This window comes from Bos taurus, chromosome 17, assembly GCF_002263795.3.
Source record: "Bos taurus isolate L1 Dominette 01449 registration number 42190680 breed Hereford chromosome 17, ARS-UCD2.0, whole genome shotgun sequence".
Taxonomy (NCBI): domain Eukaryota; kingdom Metazoa; phylum Chordata; class Mammalia; order Artiodactyla; family Bovidae; genus Bos; species Bos taurus.
Window position 1 is genome coordinate 67,822,154 of NC_037344.1, and position 23,115 is coordinate 67,845,268.

The 23,115-nt window shown below is 38.1% G+C and overlaps 1 protein-coding gene across 5 annotated transcripts in view; it reads right to left on the reverse strand.

Annotated features, from left to right (window-relative positions):
* Window positions 1-23,115, reverse strand: part of TTC28 (tetratricopeptide repeat domain 28) — a 579,079-nt gene that overhangs the window by 428,206 nt on the left and 127,758 nt on the right. For 2 of the 5 annotated variants that reach the window (XM_024977808.2, XM_024977807.2), the window contains exon 1: window positions 1-23,115. This exon is cut by the window's left edge and continues 21,868 nt beyond it; it is cut by the window's right edge and continues 22,249 nt beyond it. The exons of the other annotated variants lie outside the window; for them this stretch is intronic. The gene's annotated coding sequence lies outside the window, so the exon portion shown is untranslated. 5 annotated transcript variants of the gene reach the window in all.

Genomic DNA, 23,115 nt, shown 5'->3' on the forward strand with positions numbered 1-23,115 from the left:
GGTCACAGGTGAGATACTTTTTTGTTAAACTAGTTGTAATTATACAGTTAAAATATATTATGGTAAAATGTGAACAGATAGAAGACTACAAAATAAAAAAGACTACAAAATAAAAAATTTAACTCCTCCTTCCCATTACTGCCTGAACTCTTCCATGCATATTCAAACATTTCTTTCAATTCACATGAGGCAACGCTTTACATATGGACCTGTAACTTGTTTCTCCAGCCCAAAGAATATCTATGACATGTCATGCGCTACCTCCACTAATTTACAATGGCTAAATTATATTCAAAATACAATAATTAATCATTAAGAGTATCTGTAATAAGAGAAACTCATTCACCATTTGGATATCCCACCAGCTGTTCAAGCACATTAGAATACAGACAAACCGGCCCCATCAGGCTGAAGAATTTATATCTCTCATAAATTTCAAGGTGATGCTGCTGCTGCTCTAAAGACTACACTTTTAAGAATTACTAGGCAATGAATAGTTGATCTGCTCTTATAATTTGAGAAAACGAGCAGAAAGGGGCAACAGTAGAATAGGTTAAACTCCCATCAACTGGCATGGCAAAGATATAAGAAATTCCAAATTCAGTTATCATAGAAGGTGACTTGGGATATCTTGCTGGTACCTTACCCAGGAAGACTGCCTGGAGGCAAGGGGATTCCAGTAGCAGGGGGCTTTAGATTGTATCACTAGAGGTGGAACCTCAGAGAGGCTGGAAGAGACAGAACTGGAACTTAGTCTCTCATATTAAGAAACTGCAATGGAGACGTTCCTAAAGGGCCCTTCAAAATATTCATACATGTGCCTCCATAATAGAACTAGCATTTGGACATCTGCCAATGGAGACTAGAGAAACTGCAACAATCAACACTGAGTGAGCTACAACTGGACCAGTCAAGTGAGACATTAAACTCTTTACACTTCCTTCCTTCTAACTCACTGGAAGAGCTGGAGACCCAGAAGAGACAGGGAAAATTTTTTTCATGATGAAGCCTGAGCCACTGGCTTTGGACAAAGGGGAAGGGAAGAACTTTAAACTGGATATACTATTGGAGTTTTAAACTGCAATTTTTAAAGTATTCTAAAGTATACACAAAGGTATGGAACTGAGAATCTGCTCAAAAAGAGGGGTTTCACAGAACATGGTTGAGGAAGTGACTACAGGAAAACAAAGCCATGTCATGCTTGTAGCTCCATAAGATGGTTAAGGGAGCCAGATGCTAATTTATCATATCAGCACCTTCATTTTCCTGATTATGGGTCTATCTTTTACAGTCTCTTGATGATACTTACTTTTCAATTTTATTTAGGAAAGATTTTCCCTATCTATGAAAATGACTAAATTAGTGTATAGTAAGATTTTGTTGACCTTCATTTGCTCACTTCAAAAGAGAGAAAAAAAATCCTCATGCTTTTATCTTCCTTAGAACATAATTTAAAATGAAATACACTTCTTCTCTCTCAGTATCAGAACTTGCATTTCATCTTTACTTTTTCTATTACTAAGTTACCCTATTATCATTTCATTTTCAATACTGGAAGAGATGATATTTACCCGATGTTGATCCTCCCAGGATTTTTACATCTACCTAACTAAACTACACCATTCTTCAGTGCTTTAATATCCTCTGTGAGAACAGAAGGAAGCAATACCACTTGGAAGCCATTTATATTAAGCCAAATTTCAACTCACAAAAGAATCTGAAATGGCTTGATAGTGTGGTCTTTTATAGACTTCACACCAGATGCTTTCCATTTTATAGACTCCCCCAAATTTCTTGCTGCTATTGTGTGCCTGTGTCCAAAGATCATATATAATCAGCAGAACCATAAAACATCATAGATTTACATTTCTGGTTACTGACTTAGGTTTACAAACTTTGGTTTTTCTCATTCGGGAGAAAAAATTCTTCAGCTGTCTTACTGAAACACAATCACTAGGGTAAACTCTACATGTAAGAAAATGGCAGGAATACAGTAGGTCAGATATAAATAGTGAGAAGCAAACCAGAAGCTAACCTTTAATTTTTAAAAGCATATATCTAAATTCTAGAAATGGTCAATTAAGCAAGCTTATAATAGGTACAAAGTAAGTCTTATTTGAGGATGCTTATGTTAGCCAGGGTTAGCTTTAGCTTCAGGGACTAGATAACTCGAAATAATAGTGGCTTATCTAAGACAGAAATATAACTTTCTCCTATATAAACAAAGTCCAGAGATTATAAGTTCAAGGCTGACATTATGTTCCCTATCATCAAGAATCCATTCCCTTATCTGGCCTTCTCTCATCTTTAATACATGCTTTCAGTACAGTTCAGTTCAAATAGCTACTTAACCACCACCCAATATCTACATTCCCTCCAACAGGAAGGAGAATAAGACAGGAAGAAAAGCACATCTCTCCCTATAAAGGTGTCCTAGAAACTGTACTAGACACTTCTGATTACATCCCACCGACCAGAATTTAGTTTTATGAATACACCCTAGCTATGGGTCTGGGTAGTCTTTATTCTAGGTGGCAAAAGGTCCAGTTAATAACTGCAGAGCGCACTGCTACAGGAAAAAAAGGGAAGTAAATACTGGGGAAGAGCTAGCAATTTCTGCCTCAGTGATGATCACGTTTTGTTGTTTCTGAACACCAGGACTTAGCTTGCCACCTCAGGCAAGTCAATTTACATTTTCTCAATCAAAAGTTTCCCAGCTTCTGGCATGAAGAATATCAACTAGAAAAATGTAAAGTATACAAACTTTAAGTTAGAGTATGAATACATTCTGGGATCTAAAGTACAGCAGGTGATTATAGTTAATAATACTGTATTATATAAATGAAGGTTGCTAAGAGAGTAAATCTCAAATGTTCTCATCACAAGAAAAAAAATGGTAGTCACATGACCTACAGTGGTAATCATTTTGCAGTGTATGTTTTTATATAATGTTATATGTCAATTATACCTCAATAAAGCTTGGCAAGGGGAGAAAAAAGGCCAAAAATACAGGGCTATACTGAGAAAGCCAAGAGATTCTTAGAGGCAGCAGTAAATTTCCCAAAGATGTTAGACAGCATTTGAACGAGGGAAGGATATAAAACAATGCTGATCTGATCTGTTTCTTCCTTCCCCTTGATATCTTTCCTCCGTGTTGCAGGTACAGGCATCAAAAAACTCCACTGTAAAGCATCAATGATATATAAAAAATGGCATACCAAACGAAAGTAATAAGTCTAAAGAAATCATACAGAGCACCAAGAATGTGAAATGTGATTTGGCACTAAGACTAGCAAAGAGCAGCACAGTGTGTGGTTAATCCTGCATGGCCACATTTACATCTCTAATTTGCTCATATAAATGCATTAAGCCAGATGGTTTTAGAGACTAGCACTCTGCATATACTCGTGGGTCAGCACCCACATCTTCTATAGTTGATGGGTGCCCAGACTTTGACAGGACGCACCCCTTACCCTTCAGCAGTTTCCTAACATAACCCCTTTATTCTTAATTTTCCCCACTTCCCATAATCAGCATTCTCACATCCAATATTCACTTATGCCAACATCTGCTGTAATGTTGCTAAGCAATGTATCAGGAGGACATGAAGAGATAACTGTCACTTTCACTTAGAACACATCAGAAAGACAGTTTTGAAAATGGGGATTTTATTCTATTTGTGAAAAATTAACACCCCCCACCAAAAATAGGAATTACATATTTTATTAGCATAAATCCTATTCCATCTTTTAAAGAAAAATTCACACCAATAACTGATATTCTCAAATATCCAATAAAAATTCCTGAACCAAAGCTTTTATTTGTGAAATTTTAATACTGATTTTCAATTATTATAATAACTCTACACTTATCGATCTGTTGGCAACTTGCTCCAACCAGACACATCATGTGAGCCTATTCAGTAAGGCAGCTGTGGTAGCAATTTGATTCTAGACAAATAATATACTGTTGAATATGGTCATTTTCTTCTATCTCAAGTGCCATCAATTAACGGACTGTCAATTAGTCTTCAGTACGGACCTGTCATGTTAGGAACTATACATGACAAGCAGATATAAAATAAAGATACCCCTGAAGCATTCACAAGGTTAGGATTTTGGTCATAACCTAAAAAGAAAGTAATCTTAAAGAGCTCAGAAAAGACCTGTTTACTTTAGAGACATAGGGTACAAAGTAAGAATGCTACGAAAATACGATGGTGTGTTCAAAAGAAAGACATCTTTGAAGATGTGCAGATGACTAGGGGGACTACAGACACAATTCTCTGAGGAGAAGCTGAATCCCCTTAGTAAACCTGCAGGTGCTCTATAAACGATGGGTGCAGTTGGGGTGGGGGCACGTATCTTAAGGTTCACAACGCAACTAGGAGAGGCCCAGGGTGCAATCTCAACACCCACCGGATTAACCTATTTGAATCATGGCAAAAGCTATTTAAATCAGCAATATCAGGGAAATATAAATAGTAAAGACACAGAGCTATCAAAATCTGTCTATGGGTCCTATCTCCCCTCTACTTTTAGACGACCATTTCTTTCTTCCTCTACCTCTTTTACGCATGTAAGAGTTTACCCCTTATGATGCTATGTGGGGGGAATCACAACTGCAGGATTGTCTCTCATTTGGTTTAAGAGCAAAGGGATAAAAATCATTATGAAACTATCATTTCTTATTAGAATTTATCCATTTTGGTATAATCAAAGCACTCCAATTACAATTTTCGAGAACATGCAATTTTTCTGTCTCTAGTTATAACTAAATCAGCAACTTCAGTTTAGGTACCCTACTTATCCTTCTTTCTCTGAGAACCGCACCCCATCAATAGGACAGGGAGTCTGCAAATGAAAGTGAAGTCGCTCAGTCGTGTCCAACTCTTTACAACCCCATGGATTATAGCCTAATAGGCTCCTCAGTCTATGGGATTTTCCAGGCAAGAGTACTGGAGTGGGTTGCCATTTCCTTCTCCAAGGGAGTCTGAACCTGTGTTTATTAGGCATGAATCTGCCTCTTGGCCACTGCACCAGGAAGCTGCACCAGGGTTGGACATCTGACCAAGTTAGGGCTTCAAACTGCTTTGTAGGAATCTGAAATCAATATTCAATTCTATTACTACTATCCTATTAGTCTGAACTATTCTCTTGTGAACCCAAGACCTAAGACTGCCATTGTGGGTTAGATATGTTTTGGTACCTGTATACCAAAACAGAGAAAGGTGGTCTTTAGGAAAAACATGAACAGCTGCAGACAGAGAAGGAATGATTAGAGACTGGTAAACAAAATAATAGCTCCCAAAGATATCCAGGGCCTAATCCATGAAACTTGTGAAAATAATGTTATATGCCTAAAAAGTACTTTGCAGATGTCATCAAGTTAAGGATCTTGAGCTGCAGAAAGTATCCTGGTTTATCCAGGTAGGCCCTAAATATAACTGCAAGAGCTCTTAACAAGAGAGAGGCAGAGGGAGACTCCACTACAGGAGAAGGCCATGTGACAACTGGAAAAAAAAAAAAAAAACAAAGTCATGCTGCTTTGAAAAGATGGAAAATGGCACATGAATCAGAAAAACAAGAAATATAACTCTAGGAGATGGAAAAGGCAAGGAAACAGAATCTCCCTTAAGTCTTGAGAGGGAACACAGCCCTGACAACACCTTGATTGGAGCCCAGTGAAATTGTTTTCAGACTTCTGGGCCTCCACACTTTTTTAAAGAGAATAAATTTATTGTTTAAGCCACTAAGTGTGTGGTAATTTGTTACAGCCACAACAAGAAATTAATTCAGAGATCATGTGGCCCTAGAGAAAGAGGCTTTGAAAATGGCTGCCTGGGTTCTAACCGCTTTCTATCTCATTCCTTCACATGGCCTAGCTGGCACATCTTGCCATTAGGTTCCACAAGACACCAGTGTTTCACTACAATAAAACAACGTTTTGCTTAGGCCAACCAGAGGCTCAGCTAAGATGTAAAGAGGGCCAATTAAGTAAAAGTACAAGAAGCTATGCAGTGTAATGTGAAAAGAACCATAATGCATGGTCTCCAGATAAAAATGCCCCAAGATGGAAAACAATGCACCGAATCTCTACCCTGGTAGTCACCCTTGCAGCTTTAAGTATCATCTCCAAAAGCCCTTGCTTTAAAATGAAACTCTCCTTTTACCTGAAAGTGGAATTCCTCAATATAATTGCATCAACTGAACACATCAATATGGATTTGCCAAAAAAATAATGTTAACAAAGTTTATATTTGACCCTAAAGAAATAGGGCAAAGAAAAGGTACATTTGTAAGAAGGAACTTGTAAGAGGCTGGAAACTAAAACAGCATCTAAAAGGGCACAATTCAGTAAGGCGGAGGTGTTACAATAAGAAATATATATTTGGTCTTTGTCTTTGGTCCCTGGCACACAGTTCCTAAAACCCTTGGTATCTCTGGAGTGGTGAAAGCATCTTTTGGGAGGTGAGAATTCTTAACAATGAACCTCCAGTGCCTCCCGAAGAGTGTCTTTTGCATGCTAGACACTTCAGTGGTGGTTGGACTCCATAAAGACCAAGGTGTATCTAAAAGGTTGGAATATTCAGGCCCACCTTCTGACCTCCAGGGAGGGAAAGGGCACTGGAGGTTGAGTTAATCACCAAGGACTGATGATTTAATCAATCATGCCTACATAATGAAACCACCATAGAATGACACCAGCACCTAAATGACAAGTCTCTGAGAGCATCTGGGTTGGTGAATACATGGAAGGACTGGAAGGGTGGCACACCCAGAGAGGACATGGAAGTTCTGTGCCACGCTCCCATATCCTGCACAGTGCATTTCTTCCACAAACTATTTCCCTGCATTGTATGAGCAGTAAGAGCAAATTATCAAACTTGAGGAAGGGTCATGTTGTTGTTGAGTTGCTAAGTCGAGTCTGACTCTTTACGACCCCATAGACTATAGCCCACCAGGCTCCTCTGTCCAGGGGATTTCTCAGGCAAGAACACTAGAGTGGGTTGCCATTTCCTCCTCCAGTAAGGGTCATGGAACCCCCAATTTATAGTCAGTTGGTCACAAGTACAGGTGGCAAACCAGGACTTGCAAGTGGTGTCTGAGGTGAGGCAGTTTTATGAAACTGAGCCCATTAACCTGTCCGATCTGCACTAACTCTACCTAGTTAGTTCAGAAATTAAATCGACTGTAGGACCCTCATTTGGTGTCTGGACAATCAGAGAAGTGGTTTACTGTGAGAAAAGCTTACGCATTAGCAATGGAAAAGGTTGCAACAGGTAGAGAACAATATAAGAGAAGTGTTAGATGCAAACCTAGAGATGAATAATCAGATTTTCTCCACATTTCAGCCTAAGGCTTACAGATCAACAGAGAAGTCAATGTGTTTCAAAAATCAAACCTATTTTAAAAGCTCAGTACAGAAATTACACTATCCCAACATGAATCACTAAATTTCAATAGGATGAGAGAAGTCCTTTTCCATCTTCAACAAGAAACAATCCTTTCATCTTTCAAAGCTTGGCAAGTTGTACATCTATGAATAATTATTAGTCTATCAGTCTGTTATTTACCTTTTTAATGGTGGGTGTGAATAGCTCTTTTTCCAAAAAAGTGTTATCTTTCCTTGTAGTACTTTTGTGGGATAGGTTCATTGTAGTGCTGAAATTCCTAGTACTCAATCTTCAATTCACATGAAAAGACAAGATGTCATTAGAAACTGTTTGATTAGTGATGCAGAAAAACAAAATCCTAACATAACAGAGAACTAATCCAGGTTGAAATGCTACAGCTAAAAATCATGGGAAATAAAGATACACTTACCTAGAAAGGATTCTCTAACAAAAGAAAAGATCTGGGGGAGAAAAAACATGCTTAACATAAATTAGGAAGATATTTCATCATTTGGTGAAGAAAAAGCAGAATTCCTGAACAATAGGTAATTAAAGTGCTCATTTATCTCTTGGAAACAACAGGGAGGCATGAAGGTCAGAACAGGGGAGCAATCACCCAAGCAGGATTATTCGTGAACTCTACATGCTTGTCACTAATTACAAATTATCTAGTAATACTGTGAAATGATCAAATAGGTTAATATGGGATTTGAATTAATCTTCCTGGGTTTAAGATTTTTCCTCTAATCCACTGAACCTTGGAATTAGTGAAGTGTGATTTCTGTGTTCTCAGAAAGAACACTGGGATCATTAACACAATATTCCAATCTCTTGCCAGGCCAGTCTCAGATACATCTCTTTTACTGGAGTAAAAAGTTAATGTTTTTGTGTTCTGACCTTTATTGCTATGCTAAGCCACTTCAGTCATGATGACTCTGTGTGACCCCATAGACGGCAGCCCACCAGGCTCCCCCGTCCCTGGGATTCTCCAGGCAAGAACACTGGAGTGGGCTGCCATTTCCTGCTCCAATGCATGAAAGTGAAAAGTCAAAGTGAAGTTGCTCAGTCGTGTCCGACTCCTAGTGACCCCATGGACTGCAGCCCACCAGGCTCCTCCATCCATGGGATTTTCCAGGCAAGAGTACTGGAGTGGGGTGCCATTACCTTCTCCGCTGACCTTTATTAGGATTTACCTTTTAGAGAAAGATCCATCTGAGGTTAGAGAGCATCTTTGACTCTCTAGAGGGCAGTGACTATGCTCAAAGCATCTTTGAATCTTCAATGCTTAATAACTGATCTAAGGCTGACTGATAAATGAACAAGTTATTATTGAAAACCTTTCTTCAAAGATTCTGCTTTTCTTATTTAGCTAATTAAAGCCCCCCAAAACAATACCATACTGTAACCAACTAAGAAATATTTATATCATTCTTTTACTAACTGACATTAAACAAAGTATCTACCATTCATGTTCCAACTCTCCACCCTGGATTATTTTCTTCCTGATGTCCCTATCACTCTTTTTTTTTCTAACAATGGCATTTCATAGGCTAAATGGCCACTAGTCTCTTTACATAGAACAGCTTGTATAGTTTATTCTTTTACTAGTGGAGATTTTGAGCCTCAAGCAGTGAAGAAATAATTCTTACAGGGGATGGGAGGTAAAAAGCAGAGGACAGAAAAACCCCTATTCTATGACTTATCTTGGGTGGTTTGTTTCACAGGTGTTTGCTTAGTGATAAATTATACATCTAGCTTTGCATACTTTGTAGACTATTACTTTTTAACAAAAAGAAAATGTGTGTGTGCATCAACAGATATATAAAAAGAGAAACTGAAACCATGAAACACACACACACATGCACTACAGAGAATCAAGAACTCCCTGAAGTTAAATACATAATAAAAATGAAGGGTTCACTATGAGGACAGTAATATGATAAAACCTAGGGAAGTTTCTCCACAAGTATAATGAAAAGCAAAAAAATGTGAAAAAGAGAAAAGCTAAGGGGAAAAACTACCAGTCCAGGAGTGGCAATATCTGCATAACATTCCAGCAAAGGAGAATAAAGAAAACAGGGGGAAGAAATCACCAAAGAAATGATTCAAGAAAATTCCAAAGGATATTAACTTCAAGATTGAAAAACCCCACCAAATATCCAATGCAATGGATGAAAATTTCACCCACATCAAGGCATCACATCAGAAATTTCAGAACATTTAATACCTTATAAGCTTCAAGGGAAACGAAGATATTAAAGAGTCATGAAGAAAGGATTTGGGATCAGAATGACTTTACACTTGGGATCAGAATGACTTCAGACTTCTTGACAGAAACACCCTGTTTAAGGAAGTTTGGATGAGTGTCTAATCTTTGCAGAAGCATGGAGAAAAAACCTCAGCTAAACACTACTAAGCTCATTGAGCCTGGGGAAAGCATAACTCAAAAAATAAAGAGAGAAAGTCATCCATAATTATTCTTACAAACATGAAAGATTTCTTTGCATTATAATGAAATAAAAATGAAAAGGTATACATGTGGCTGAAAGTATTAAAATCAATTCACTTAATAAATGTCAAAAATGTCAATAAATGTCTTATTACAGACTGAATTCAGATTACTGAAGTCCTAATTCCCAGTACTTCAGAATGTGACTATATTTGGAGACACAATCTTTAAAGAGGTAATTAAGATAAAATGAGGTCATAGGGATGGGCCCTAATCCAGTATGACTAGTGTTCTTACAAGAGGAGATTATAACAGATAACAGACACCCACAAAGGAAAGTCCATGAAGATAGAATGAGAAAACAGCCGTTTACAAGCCATGGAGAGAGGTCTCAGAAAAAATCATCTTAATGTTGGATTTCTGACATCTTAATCCTGCTGCTAAGTCACTTCAGTCGTGTCCGACTCTGTGTAACCCCACAGACGGCAGCCCACCAGGCTCTGCCGTCCCTGGGATTCTCCAGGCAAGAACACTGGAGTGGGTTGCCATTTCCTTCCCCAATGCATGAAAGTGAAAGTGAAGTCGCTCAGTAGAGTCTGACCCTCAGTGACCCCATGGACTGCAGCCTTCCAGGCTCCTCCATCCATGGGATTTTCCAGGCAAGAGTACTGGAGTGGGGTGCCATTGCATTCTCTGCATCTTAATCCTACTGACATCTTAATATTGGATTTCTAACCTCCAGAACCGCAAGAAAATAACTTTCTGTTGTTTAAGCCACTCAGTCTATGATACTTCATTATGGCAGCCCTAGCAAGCTAGTATTTCTAATACTCTGCTAAAATAATTATTACTAGTTAAACATGGTAGATTAAACACAAGATTTACATCTCCTCTCTTCTAAAATTCCACCTAAAAGACATTAAAAGGATTTGATAAATGGCATAAACTCACAATGTAAACAAAAGATTAGTAGATGAGGCAAAAACAGCAAAGTTGTAAAGGCTAGAAAGCAGATGGGCAAGTGGTAACTGACTTAGCAGAACCAAAACTTAAGCCACCAATAAAAGTCTATTTATATTGCAGAATTTCTATCAGGCTCAGGAAGTGGCAGCACTATGTACCTCTGGAAGCTGAGTGAAGACAGACTAGAAAGCTAAAGATAGGTTAAAAGTCTGTTTAAGAAGCAGTTACATATCCAGATGACTGCTACTCTTCTCTTCTGGCAGAAGCCTGGATAAAGGAAAACAGAGATCTCTGGTTGGGAGATAAAAGGCATAGTTGGAGGGTTCCATACTGAAAATATATGGCTGAATTATAGGCTTGTATGTTTGGCTCTCAGAACACTGATAGGGAGCCAAACATAAATCCTCAGATAGAAAAATGGAAGAATTGGTGCTAGAGAATCTGACTGCACACGAGAAGGGGAAAAAAGACCCAAAGGGATTCTACCCAGCCAGATCACCATGTGATGAAACGTACAATCAGTCTCACCTTGCTTAGAGAACTTCCATTAAGTTTTACTGTACCTCAGTCTTAAATCTAAGGAGAAAAATAAGGATGGTAGACATTTTTGAGAAAAACATCTTATATAAAAAGCAGACACTAAACCACAGAAAAAAGTTACTTGGGGAAATTAAAGAATATGTACAAAGATAAAATTTTCAAAAAGTTACCATCAATACCCTGAAAGATATGAAAAAATATTGCTTCAATGAAGTAAGAACAGGATTTACTAAAAAAGAACATTCAGGAGAAAAAGGACATATACACACACTACAACATGAATTGAGCCTGAAAACATTATGTTAAGAGAAAGATACAAGAAATAAAAATTCACATACTGTATGATTCCACTTACACAGTATGTCCAAAACACGCAAATCCACAGAAGCAAAAAGTAGATTAGTGATTGTCAGGGGCTGGTGAGTAAGGGGAATAGAGAATGATTCATGAATAGGGGTTTCTTTTGGAATAATGAAAATGTTCTGAAATTAGAAAGTGACAATGGTTGTACAACTTAGTGAATAATATCTCATTTTTTAAAAGGAATTTTTATATTAAAAATATGATAGAAGAAACAAAATACCCTCAATATAAGATCTGAAAGGTAAGGTAGAAGAGATGTCCCAGAAAGTAAAGCAAAATGAAACAATAATGAAATTAGGAGAAAAAGAAAAGGTAAGAAAATTAAATGGCAGGCTCATGAGGTTCAAAATCCTGCTGCTGCTAAGTCGCTTCAGTCGTGTCCAACTCTGTGCGACCCCATAGATGGCAGCCCATCAGGCTCCACCGTCCCTGGGATTCTCCAGGCAAGAACACTGGAGTGGGTTGCCATTTCCTTCTCCATCAAAATCCTAGTAACAGAAATTCTAGGAAGAGAGAATAAAGTAGAGAGATAAACTGTCAAACTACCTATCTGTAAGTTCTGTAAAAATTTACCTGAACATACAATCAAAACAGATCTACATTAAGGCATTTGTTGTAAAACTGCAGAATGTTGGGGATACAAAAGATCTTATAAGCTTCTAAAGAGAGGGAAAAAAGAAAACCCAGCTTTCATACAAAGAATCAGGAATCAGGATAGCACTGGACTTCTAAGCTGCAACAATGAAAACAAGACAACGCAGAACCAATGCCTTAAGAATTTGGAGGGAAAATAATTTCTAAAGTAGAATTAAATTAATTGTTAGAGTAAAATATATCTCTTTTTCTCCCTTTCTTATTAGCAAGGTACTAAGGAGCATGCTCTACCAAAATGAGAGAATAAACCAAAAGAAATGAAGATGTGGGATCCAAGAAAAAGAAAATTCAAAAAGGTATGAAGCAAATGTACTCTCCAAATGACGATAAAGTGAAATCCTTTGACAACAGCTATACAGCAGAAATAAAGTAAGAAAGGGAGGAGAGAGCGGAGAGAGAGAGGCTTAAAGTGCAAAGTGAAATACTACTTTGGGGGGTTGGCTCTTTATGTGAAGCATCAGGCTTAATAAATCCATCAGTAAAAGTGTATTTTTATTTATATTCCAAGTGATAACATAAATGCTATAATTGAGGACATACCAGTCAGACAATGAATGAATAAATTATGAATTAATGCTTCAAATGTACTTTAAATAAATGTTTCCACATTTTTAAGTGCCCATTTAATGGAAATTTGGACCTACACACTGAAGTGTGAATGGGGAATCACTAACCTAAGAACTATGGTGTACGGACAGGATGGGTTGCCAAGCCTGTACACTTCTGTCAGGCACAGTACCCCCTTCCAAGCAAAAGGCAAGAACTAGCTTTTCCCTATAACAGTTGCAACAAATTTTGCTTTATTTTTATGACATTTGTTTATATTTATAACAAATATAACTGATTTATAATGAAATCAGTTCTTTATTTGTCTCATTATAATCCACTCCTCTATACAAAAGCCAGAGGAGTTGTTTAATTTGTATGCTCATTTAAATATTTGATACACCAAGAGCTATACTGATGATTATATTTTAGCTATAAAGCAACTCAAGACCAGAACATTACCAATAATTTGCATCTACCTCCATCAACTTGCCCTAACTTCCCGCCTAAGGAAATATTACTATTGTATTTATCATCTTCTTGCCTTTTTTAACATAGTTTTATCACATTATGTCTGAACAACATATTATTTAGTTTTGCTTGTTTATTAACTTTATCAATGTTGCAAATAATAGGAGTTCATTCATTTTCCCTAATGTATAATATTGTAATGTGTGAATATGCACAATTTATCCTTTATCCTATCAATGGACACTTGGGTAGTTTCTGGTCCTTTTGCTATTATAAACAGTGTTATTCTCCAAATTTTAATGCACAGTTTCTAATATACTTGTACAAGTATATTAAGAAACAATAGAGAAACAATTAGAGAATTAAACAATTAGAGAAACAAGAGTTTCTCTACATAGGAGTCGTTTCAATATATTGCCAAACTGTTTTCAAAATCAGTTATACCAGTTAACAGTTAACATTCCTACTGCTGCTGCTGCGGCTAAGTTGCTTCAGTCGTGTCCGATTCTGTTCAACCCCATAGACGGCAGCCCACCAGGCTCTGCTGTCCCTGGGATTCTCCAGGCAAGAACACTCGAGTGGGTTGCCATTTCCTTCTCCAATGCATGAAAGTGAAAAGTGAAAGTGAAGTCCCTCAGTCGTGTCCAACTCTTAGCGACCCAATGGACTGCAGCCTACCAGGCTCCTCGGTCCATGGGATTTGCCAGGCAAGAGTACTGGAGTGGAGTGCCATTGCCTTCTCCGAACATTCCTACTAACAAGGTATAACAGTTCCTAGTGCTAATCATTGCCTTCAAAACCATGTTAAATGGCACTTCTCTAAATCTAGTATGTGAACATAGTATCTCACTGCAGTCTTAATTTGCCTTTCTTTGATTGTAATGAGGTGGTACAATGTTGAAAAGCAGTTTGACAATTTCTTATAAAATTAAAATATACTAAACCATATGATTTAGCAACTTCACTTTTAAGTATTTGCTCAAGAAAAATGAAAACATATTTACAAAAAGACTTGTTTGTATACAAATGTTCATAGCAACTTTATTCATAATAATCAGAAAGCTAGAACAACCCAAATGTCTATCAACAGGTAAATAAATAAACTGTTGTACAGTCAAACCATGACACAGCAATAAAAATAAATGAATTCACTAATGCCTGAAACAACACAGATGATTACACAGTACAGACATTATGCTGAGTGAAAGGAGACAGATACAAAAGCATACATTAGTATGGCTCCATTGATACGAAGTTCTGGACTAGTTACAACTAATCTATGATGATAAAATCAGATTATGGGTCATTAGAATGGAAAAGAGCCTGACTGCAAAGGGGCAAAAGGACTTCTTGCAGTAATGGAAATCTTTGATACCCTGGACTTAACCAAGAAAAAAAGAAAAAAAAAAAAAAAAAAAACCACATAAATTGCTCAAGTCATTCTCTAGCTCCAAACCCAATATGGCTGTCCAGTCACTCTTAGGAAAACAACCAAAGTCCTTCCCATGATTCACAAGGCACTGAATGAATTAGCCTATACTCTTCAAGAAAAAGGAGAAGAGAATGGCAAACCACTTCAGTATTCTTGCCTTCAGAACCCCATGAACAGTATGAAAAGGCAAAAAGATAAGACACTGAAAGATGAACTCCCCAGGTCAGTAGGTGCCCAATATGCTACTGGAGATCAGTGGAGAAATAACTCCAGAAAGAATGAAGAGACGGAGCAAAAGCAAAACAACACCCAGTTGTGGATGTGACTGGTGATGGAAGTAAGTCCGATGCTGTAAACAGCAATATTGCATAGGAACCTGGATAGGTTAGGTCCACGAATCAAGGCAAATTGGAAGTGGTCTAACAGGAGGTGGCAAGAGTGGACATCGACACTTTAGGAATCAGTGAACTAAGATGGACTGGAATGGGTGAATTTAACTCACATGACCATTATATCTACTACTGTGGGCAAGAATCCCTTAGAAGAAATAGAGTAGCCATCACAGTCAACAAAAGAGTCCGAAATGCAGTACTCGGATGCAATCTCAAAAATGACAGAATGATCTCTGTTCGTTTCCAAGGCAAACCATTCAATATCAAAGTAATCCAAGTCTATGCCTTGACCAGTAACGCTGAAGAAGCTGAAGTTGAATGGTTCTATGAAGACCTACAAGAACTTCTAGAAATAACACCCAAAAAAGATGTCCCTTTCATTATAGGGGACTGAAATGCAAAGTAGGAAGTCAAGAGATACCTGGTGTAACAGGCAAATTTGGCCTTGGAGTACAGAATGAAGCAGGGCAAAGGCTAATAGAGTTTTGCCAAGAGAACTCACTGGTCATAGCAAACACCCTCTTCCAACAACACAAGAGAAGACTCTACACATGGACATTCAGTTCAGTTCAGTCACTCAGTCCTGTCGACTCTTTGCGACCCCATGAATTGCAGCACACCAGGCTTCCCTGTCCATCACCAACTCCCAGAGTTCACTCAAACTCACATCCATCAAGTCGGTGATGCCATCCAGCCATCTCAGCCTCTGTCGTCCCCTTCTCCTCCTGCCCCAATTCCTCCCAGCATCAGAGACTTTTCCAATGAGTCAACTCTTCACATGAGGTGGCCAAAGTACTGGAGTTTCAGCTTTAGCATCAGTCCTTCCAAAGAAATCCCAGGGCTGAGCTCCTTCAGAATGGACTGGTTGGATCTCCTTGCAGTCCAAAGGACTCTCAAGAGTCTTCTCCAACACCACAGTTCAAAAGCATCAATTCTTCGGCACTCAGCTTTCTTCACAGTCCAACTCTCACATCCACACATGACCACTGGGAAAACCATAGCCTTGACTAGACAGACCTTTGTTGGCAAAGTAATGTCTCTGCTTTTCAATATGCTGTCTAGGTTGGTCATAACTTTCCTTCCAAGGAGTAAGCATCTTTTAATTTCATGGCTGCAATCACCATCTGCAGTGATTTTGGAGCCCAGAAAAATAAAGTCTGACACTGTTTCCACTGTTTCCCCATCTATTTTCCATGAAGTGATGGGACCAGATGCCATGATCTTAGCTTTCTGAACGTTGAGCTTTAAGCCAACTTTTTCACTCTCCACTTTCACTTTCATCAAGAGGCTTTTTAGTTCCTCTTCACTTTCTGCCATAAGGGTGGTGTCATCTGCATATCTGAGGTTATTGATATTTCTCCCGGCAATCTTGATTCCAGCTTCTGCTTCTTCCAGCCCAGCGTTTCTCATGACGTACTCTGCATGTAAGTTAAATAAGCAGGGTGACAATATACAGCCTTGACGGACTCCTTTTCCTATTTGGAACCAGTCTGTTGTTCCATGTCCATTTCTAACCTGCATATAGGTTTCTCAAGAGGCAGGTCAGGTGGTCTGGTATTCCCATCTCTTTCAGAATTTTCCACAGTTTATTGTGATCCACACAGTCAAAGACTTTGGCATAGTCAATAAAGCATAAATAGATGTTTTTCTGGAACTCTCTTGCTTGGACATTACCGGATGGTCAATACTGAAATCAGATTGATTATACTCTTTGCACCCAAAGGTGGAGAAGCTCTATACAGTCAGCAAAAACAAGACTGGGAGCTGACTGCAGCTCAGATCCTTATTGCCAAATTCAGACTTAAATTGAAGAAAGTAGGGAAAACTACTAGACCATTCAGGTATGACCTAAATCATAAATCCCTTATGATTATACAGTGGAAGTGACAAATAGATACAAGGGATTAAATCTGATAGAGTGCCTAAAGAACTATGGACGGAGATTCATGAAATTGTACATGAGGCAGTGATCAAGACCATCCCCCCAAAAAAGCTAGATTTAGAAAAGGCAGAGGAACCAGAGACCAAATTGCCAACATCCATTGGATCATCAAAAAGCAAGAGTTCCAGAAAGACATCTATTTCTGCTTTATTGACTACGCCAAAGCCTTTGACTGTGTGGAACCTGTATGCAGGTCAGGAAGCAACAGTTAGAACTGGACATGGTACAACAGACTGGTTCCAAATAGGGAAAGGAGTACATCAAGGCTGTATATTGTCACCCTGCTTATTTAACTTATATACAGAGTACATCATGAGAAACGCTAGGCTGGAAGAAGCAGAAGCTGGAAATCAAGATTGCCAGGAGAAATATCAATAACCTCAGATATGCAGATGACACCACACTTATGGCAGTAAGTGAAGAACTAAATGAAAGTGAGAGAGGAGAGTGAAAAAAGTTGGCTTAAAGCTCAACATTCAGAAAATGAAGATCATGGAATCCAGTCCCATCACTTCATGGCAAATAGATGGGGAAACAGTAGAAACAGTAACAGACTTTATTTTGGGCTCCAAAATCACTGCAGATGGTGACTGCAGCCATGAAATTAAAAGATACTTGCTCCTTGGAAGAAAAGCTATGACAAATCTAGACAGCATATTAAAAAGCAGACACATTACTTTGCCTACAAAGGTCCATCTAGCCAAGGCTATGGTTTTTCCAGTAGTCATGTATGGATGTGAGAGTTGGATTGTGAAGAAAGCTGAGCACCAAAGAATTGTTGCTTTTGAACTGTGGTGTTGGAGAAGACACTTGAGAGTCCCTTGGACTGCAAGGAGATCCAACCAGTCCATCCTAAAGGAAATCGTTCCTGAATATTCATTGGAAGGACTGATGTTGAAGCTGAAACTCCAATACTTTGGCCACCGGATGCAAAGAACTGACTCATTGGAAAAGACCCTAATGCTGGGAAAGACTGAAGGCAGGAGGAGAAGGGGACGACAGAGGATGAGATGGTTGGATAACATCACTGACTCAATGGACATGAGTTTGAGTCAACTCCAGGAGTTGGTTATGGACAGGGAAGCCTGGCGTGCTGCAGTCCATGGGCTCATAGAGTCAGACACGACTAAGCAAGTGAACTGAACTGAAGTGATTCCCTCCAAACCTTGTCTATCATTCAGTCCCTCACTACTACATTCCAGTCACTTTAGTCTTGTCTATATTGATTAGAAATTCCCAAATCTCTTCTAAAATATAAAATATAAGGTAAAAAAAAAAGCGCAGGAGGAAGAATCTAGTACAATAACTAATCATAATATATGAACTTTATTTGGATTCTAACTCAAACAAAATGCAAGAGAAAGTCATTTATAGCATTTGTGTTAGATTGATTGCATCAATAAATTCAATGAATGACTTTCCTGAATTCTGTCCATTTTGTCCTGAATCTTTGTAGTCCCCTACCACTCTGTCCTGCTTTGACCAATGGGATGGTAGCAAAGGTGAGGCAAGCAGAAGCTTGAAGAGCACTCATTCATCTCACCTGCTCTCTTGCACAATTCGGTTTTGCTCTTGCTTTTCTGTTTTCACCATGAAAACATGCCCAAGATTGCTTACTGGAAGAAAAAACACATGGAGCAGGATCTAGTCGGTCCATTCGGCCCTAAATATGTAAACAAGCCCAACCAAAATCAACAAAAATCACCTACATTACCCACAGCTAACTACAGATACATGAGTGAATCCCTCCAAGCCCAGCTTAGAGCAACAGAACCACTCAGCTGATCCACAGACTCTACATTTGCTCTTTGTCTTTGAACTTCCAAGGTTTTGTGGTTGTTTGGTATACTGCACAACTGTGACAAAAGAAAACTGATAAAGCATTTTCAGACAACTGGAAGTTCAACACTGACTAGATATTTGATGATATTAAGGAATTATTGTTAATTTTTTTCTAGTCATTCTGGCCATATTGTTTAAAAGAGTTTTAGATACACATTGAAATATTCTTCGGTAATATGATGTCTGGAAAATAATATGTGAGTGTGGGGTAAGGATAGGAAGGCCTATCCTGCTCAATTCTGATTTTCCAGCCTCTACAACACATCTGGCTCACTGCAGGTACTCAAATAATAAACAAACAAACCAAACCACAGCTGACTGAACCAAGTTGCAAATACGGAAGTCAAGGCAATGAAGACAGACTAAGCACAAGGGAGAAGACACACTTCTCAGGTATCCTCACAGAACCACAACCAAGAGGGATATTCAGTGCAGAGTACCCCTCAAGCTGACCCAATCAAACTGTCTGCCTTGAGAATGTACAAGCGGTACACAGACAGAGTGAGGGGAGCCACTTGTTTTAGGTTGTTGACTACTACCAGGCTGGTCTCTCCAGATCAACCCTTGATTTTCCACTATTAGCATCAGGGGTGAGAACCCCATGAGGGTGACTTTCAGTACTATGCACATATATCCTCACAATAAATTCTCATTCATAAGGTAATAAGTATTTCTTTTCTTTGGGACCTAAAACCTATCTAATCACAAGACAATTACAAATCTGACCTTCATATGATCTTACACTAGCCACTGCAGTTGCACCTAAGAGAATTTCCATTCTAGTGAACTGCTCTGATTTACCCATATGGAAGGAATCCTCTAATGACTTAAGTATTACAGGTGATGAATCATATTTAATTAACAAACATTTTCAAAGGACAATAGATAACAGATGATAATCAGAACCTCAAAGCTTAAAATGAGAACTGTGTAAATTCTCACTGATACTAACCTCAAAATAACTATCTTTGGTCTCCCTCCCCATGCTCCTCTACCCCTGTTATCCAATACCCCAGTCTCTTCATCTTTGCCATTCTGCCACCATTCTCAATTTATCTCTTCCATTCCCTTTCTTTCTTCCTCCACACTCATTTCAATTCCTTGTCTTATCCCCTCTTTCTTCCCCTCCAAGGTTCCACTGAAATGAACTCATTCACATTTTTAAAATATTTATTAAATAATACACAAGAAATGAAAAAGTAAAACTATAAAAATATATTGCTTTTACCTATCACATTGAGGCTCTCCTTCCTGAGGGAGAGAAAAAGGAAAGCAGCAAGCTCACATTACAGAAGATGTGGCAAAGCCAAATGGGGGTTATCAATATGCAGATTTTACAAGTCTCCAGATGTGAACTGTCAGTCACAATGATTACCACAGTAATCTCAAAAGGCTATATATGAGAAACAAGAGTGCTGCTACAAGCACTCATTCTAAAAGCATTTGTTTAATGGGTTGGGAAAATTTTTGCAAACATATCCAACAATTTTCTTTCTCTTGTTTTTCAGATACTTGTTTCTCTTGTAACTAAGCTATACATAGATCCTAAGGTTTTATGCCAACAATCTTGTCATAAAACGAAAGTTTTACACTTGTGACCTCACCATCAACTTTCTGGCAATAATATCAGGTCATGGACTCTACAGAAGAGAGAAATATACACTCAGTAGAAATCTTGATATGTTCAGAAAATTAATTAGTATTTGGCATGCTGTTTAAAAAGTCTTTCATTCTGGTTCTGTCAAATGCAGTCTGGCACATTTCTCTAACAATCTGATGACTAGTAAACCAATGTTTTATTTAGGTCCTTTCTACAGTTCTCCAGTGTTTCATTTGCATACATACATAAGAGCCAAGTCAAAACTGAGGTTCTAGAGGAGGAAAAGGCATTTTATACATATTCTCTTAATGCTTCTTTATGCTTTTAAGACTATTTCCTATCACGAGACAACAGTAAAGGAAGCAAACTAAAAACAAGAAAATGCAGTCAAGTGTTCACAGCTGCAAAAAGAGAGAAGTTACCTTGCAAATTTTCTTATTGTGTTTTTCAAAATCAATCATTTAAAAGAACAATCACCCCTGACTACATGTCAGATCCTATTTTTTAAAAGGGCTACCAAAGAGATAGCTTGATCATCCTCATTCTATAATTGGATAAATGATTATTATTAAGGTTAAATGGTTTCTCCAAGGTCGCACAGCAAGCAAATAGCAGAGAAGGGATGTTTGGGTCTGATTCTAAAATCCTACATCTTTAGCTACTATGCTGCTGCTAAGTCGCGTCAGTGGTGTCCGACTCTGTGCAACCCCATAGACAGCAGCCCACCAGGCTCCTCCGTCCCTGGGATTCTCCAGGCAAGAATACTGGAGTGGGTTGCCATTTCTTTCTCCAGTGCATGGAAGTGAAAAGTCAAAGTGAAATCACTCAGTCATGTCCGACTCTTGCAACCCCATGGACTGTAGCCTACCAGGCACCTCTGTTCATGGGATTTTCCAGGCAAGAGTACTGGAGTGGGCTGCCATTGCCTTCTTCAGCTACTATGCTACTCTTACTTTATTCTTTGTTATAAATATATTGCATTACATCTATAAAATATACTCAACATAAAATCTAGCTATATCAAGACAGGTACTTTTACAAGAATGAAATGTTTCTTTTTAACTTTTATTTCTGTCACTTACATAACAGGTGACATGCCGCAGAAATTTTGGTTGTTCATTATTAATTTCCAAAGAGAAGCAGTTATAATCTGCATTTGAGAATAACCCTAGGCTTATTGCTTAGATAGTTTCCCATTTTGAGAGATGCCTGTAATACAGAAACCATTGTTAATAATTAAACACATGGGAATATAAAACAAAAAAGGGAACGTGAATAAAGGGAAAAAAACACTTTAGGATTATAGAACAAACATAAAAGGCTGTATTTTAGTAGGGAAAACACCAAGTCTGGATACTTTATTATAATGTTTCAATAATCCAAATTTATTCAGACTCTGATTAGCAAAACACAGACACGTGCATGTGACAATCATTGTGGAGCCCAGCAAAGCTACAGAATGAAACCAGGTGAAAAGATGAGAATAGGAAATTTGTTCTGTTTAGAAGAAGGGCAAGATTTTCTAACTGCTGGGGTAGAATGACTGAATTCAATTGTTGAGACAGAATTTGAATTAATTTTTTGGTGCTGTTTTCCTTCATTTCCCTAGGAAGAAAGATTATGTCACTCAGCAATGATACTTCCACTCAATTAAAGGATGGGTTTGGGCTATACCTCCAAGCTGGAAAGATTTCAGCTGTAATATAGGAGCCAAAATAATGATAAAATAAGGAAGAGTAGGTCAAATGGCTCTGTCACACAGGCAGGCAGGCACTCTCATGGGAAGGAAAGAGCCAAAGAATTACTATTTCTGAACTTGACAAGTGAACCTCACAGTCACAGAGACTCTATATGCACCAGCAATCTTATTCTGCTCTGACTGTTATACTACAAATCAGGTTTGAGGAACTATTTCTAGGTGTGCTCCATGTCAATCAAGGATATTTCTTCTCCCATACAAACCAAAAACTTCTGTAGATTTTCAGTCTAATCGCTGCTTGTTCCCCCTCTCCCATTTTGCTCAGATCGCAAAGCTAGTAATTGGAGTGTTATTCACAATATCCACAGCAGGCACTCAAAACAAACTGACCACTTTCATCATTCAGAAACAGGCATTTTTTTTAAAAAGCATTTAAAAAATAATTTCAAATATCTCATTTTAAAATGCATTTTTTAAAATATTGAGATGAAATTCACATAACATAAAATTAACCATTTAAAGTGAACAATTTAGTGGCTTTTAGTACATTAAACATATTTCAAATATCTCATTTTAAAATACATTTTTTTAAATATTGAGGTGAAATTCACATATCATAAAATTAACCATTTAAAGGGAACAATTCAGTGGCATTTAGTACATTCACAATGCTGTGCAACCACTGCTCCAAAATATTTCTATCACTCCAAAGTGAAACTCCAACCTCATTAACCAGTTTCTCCCCACTTCCCTTCTTCCTCCAACCCCTAGAAACCATTAGCCTGTATTCTGTCTGCATGGATTTATCTATTCTGGACACTTCACA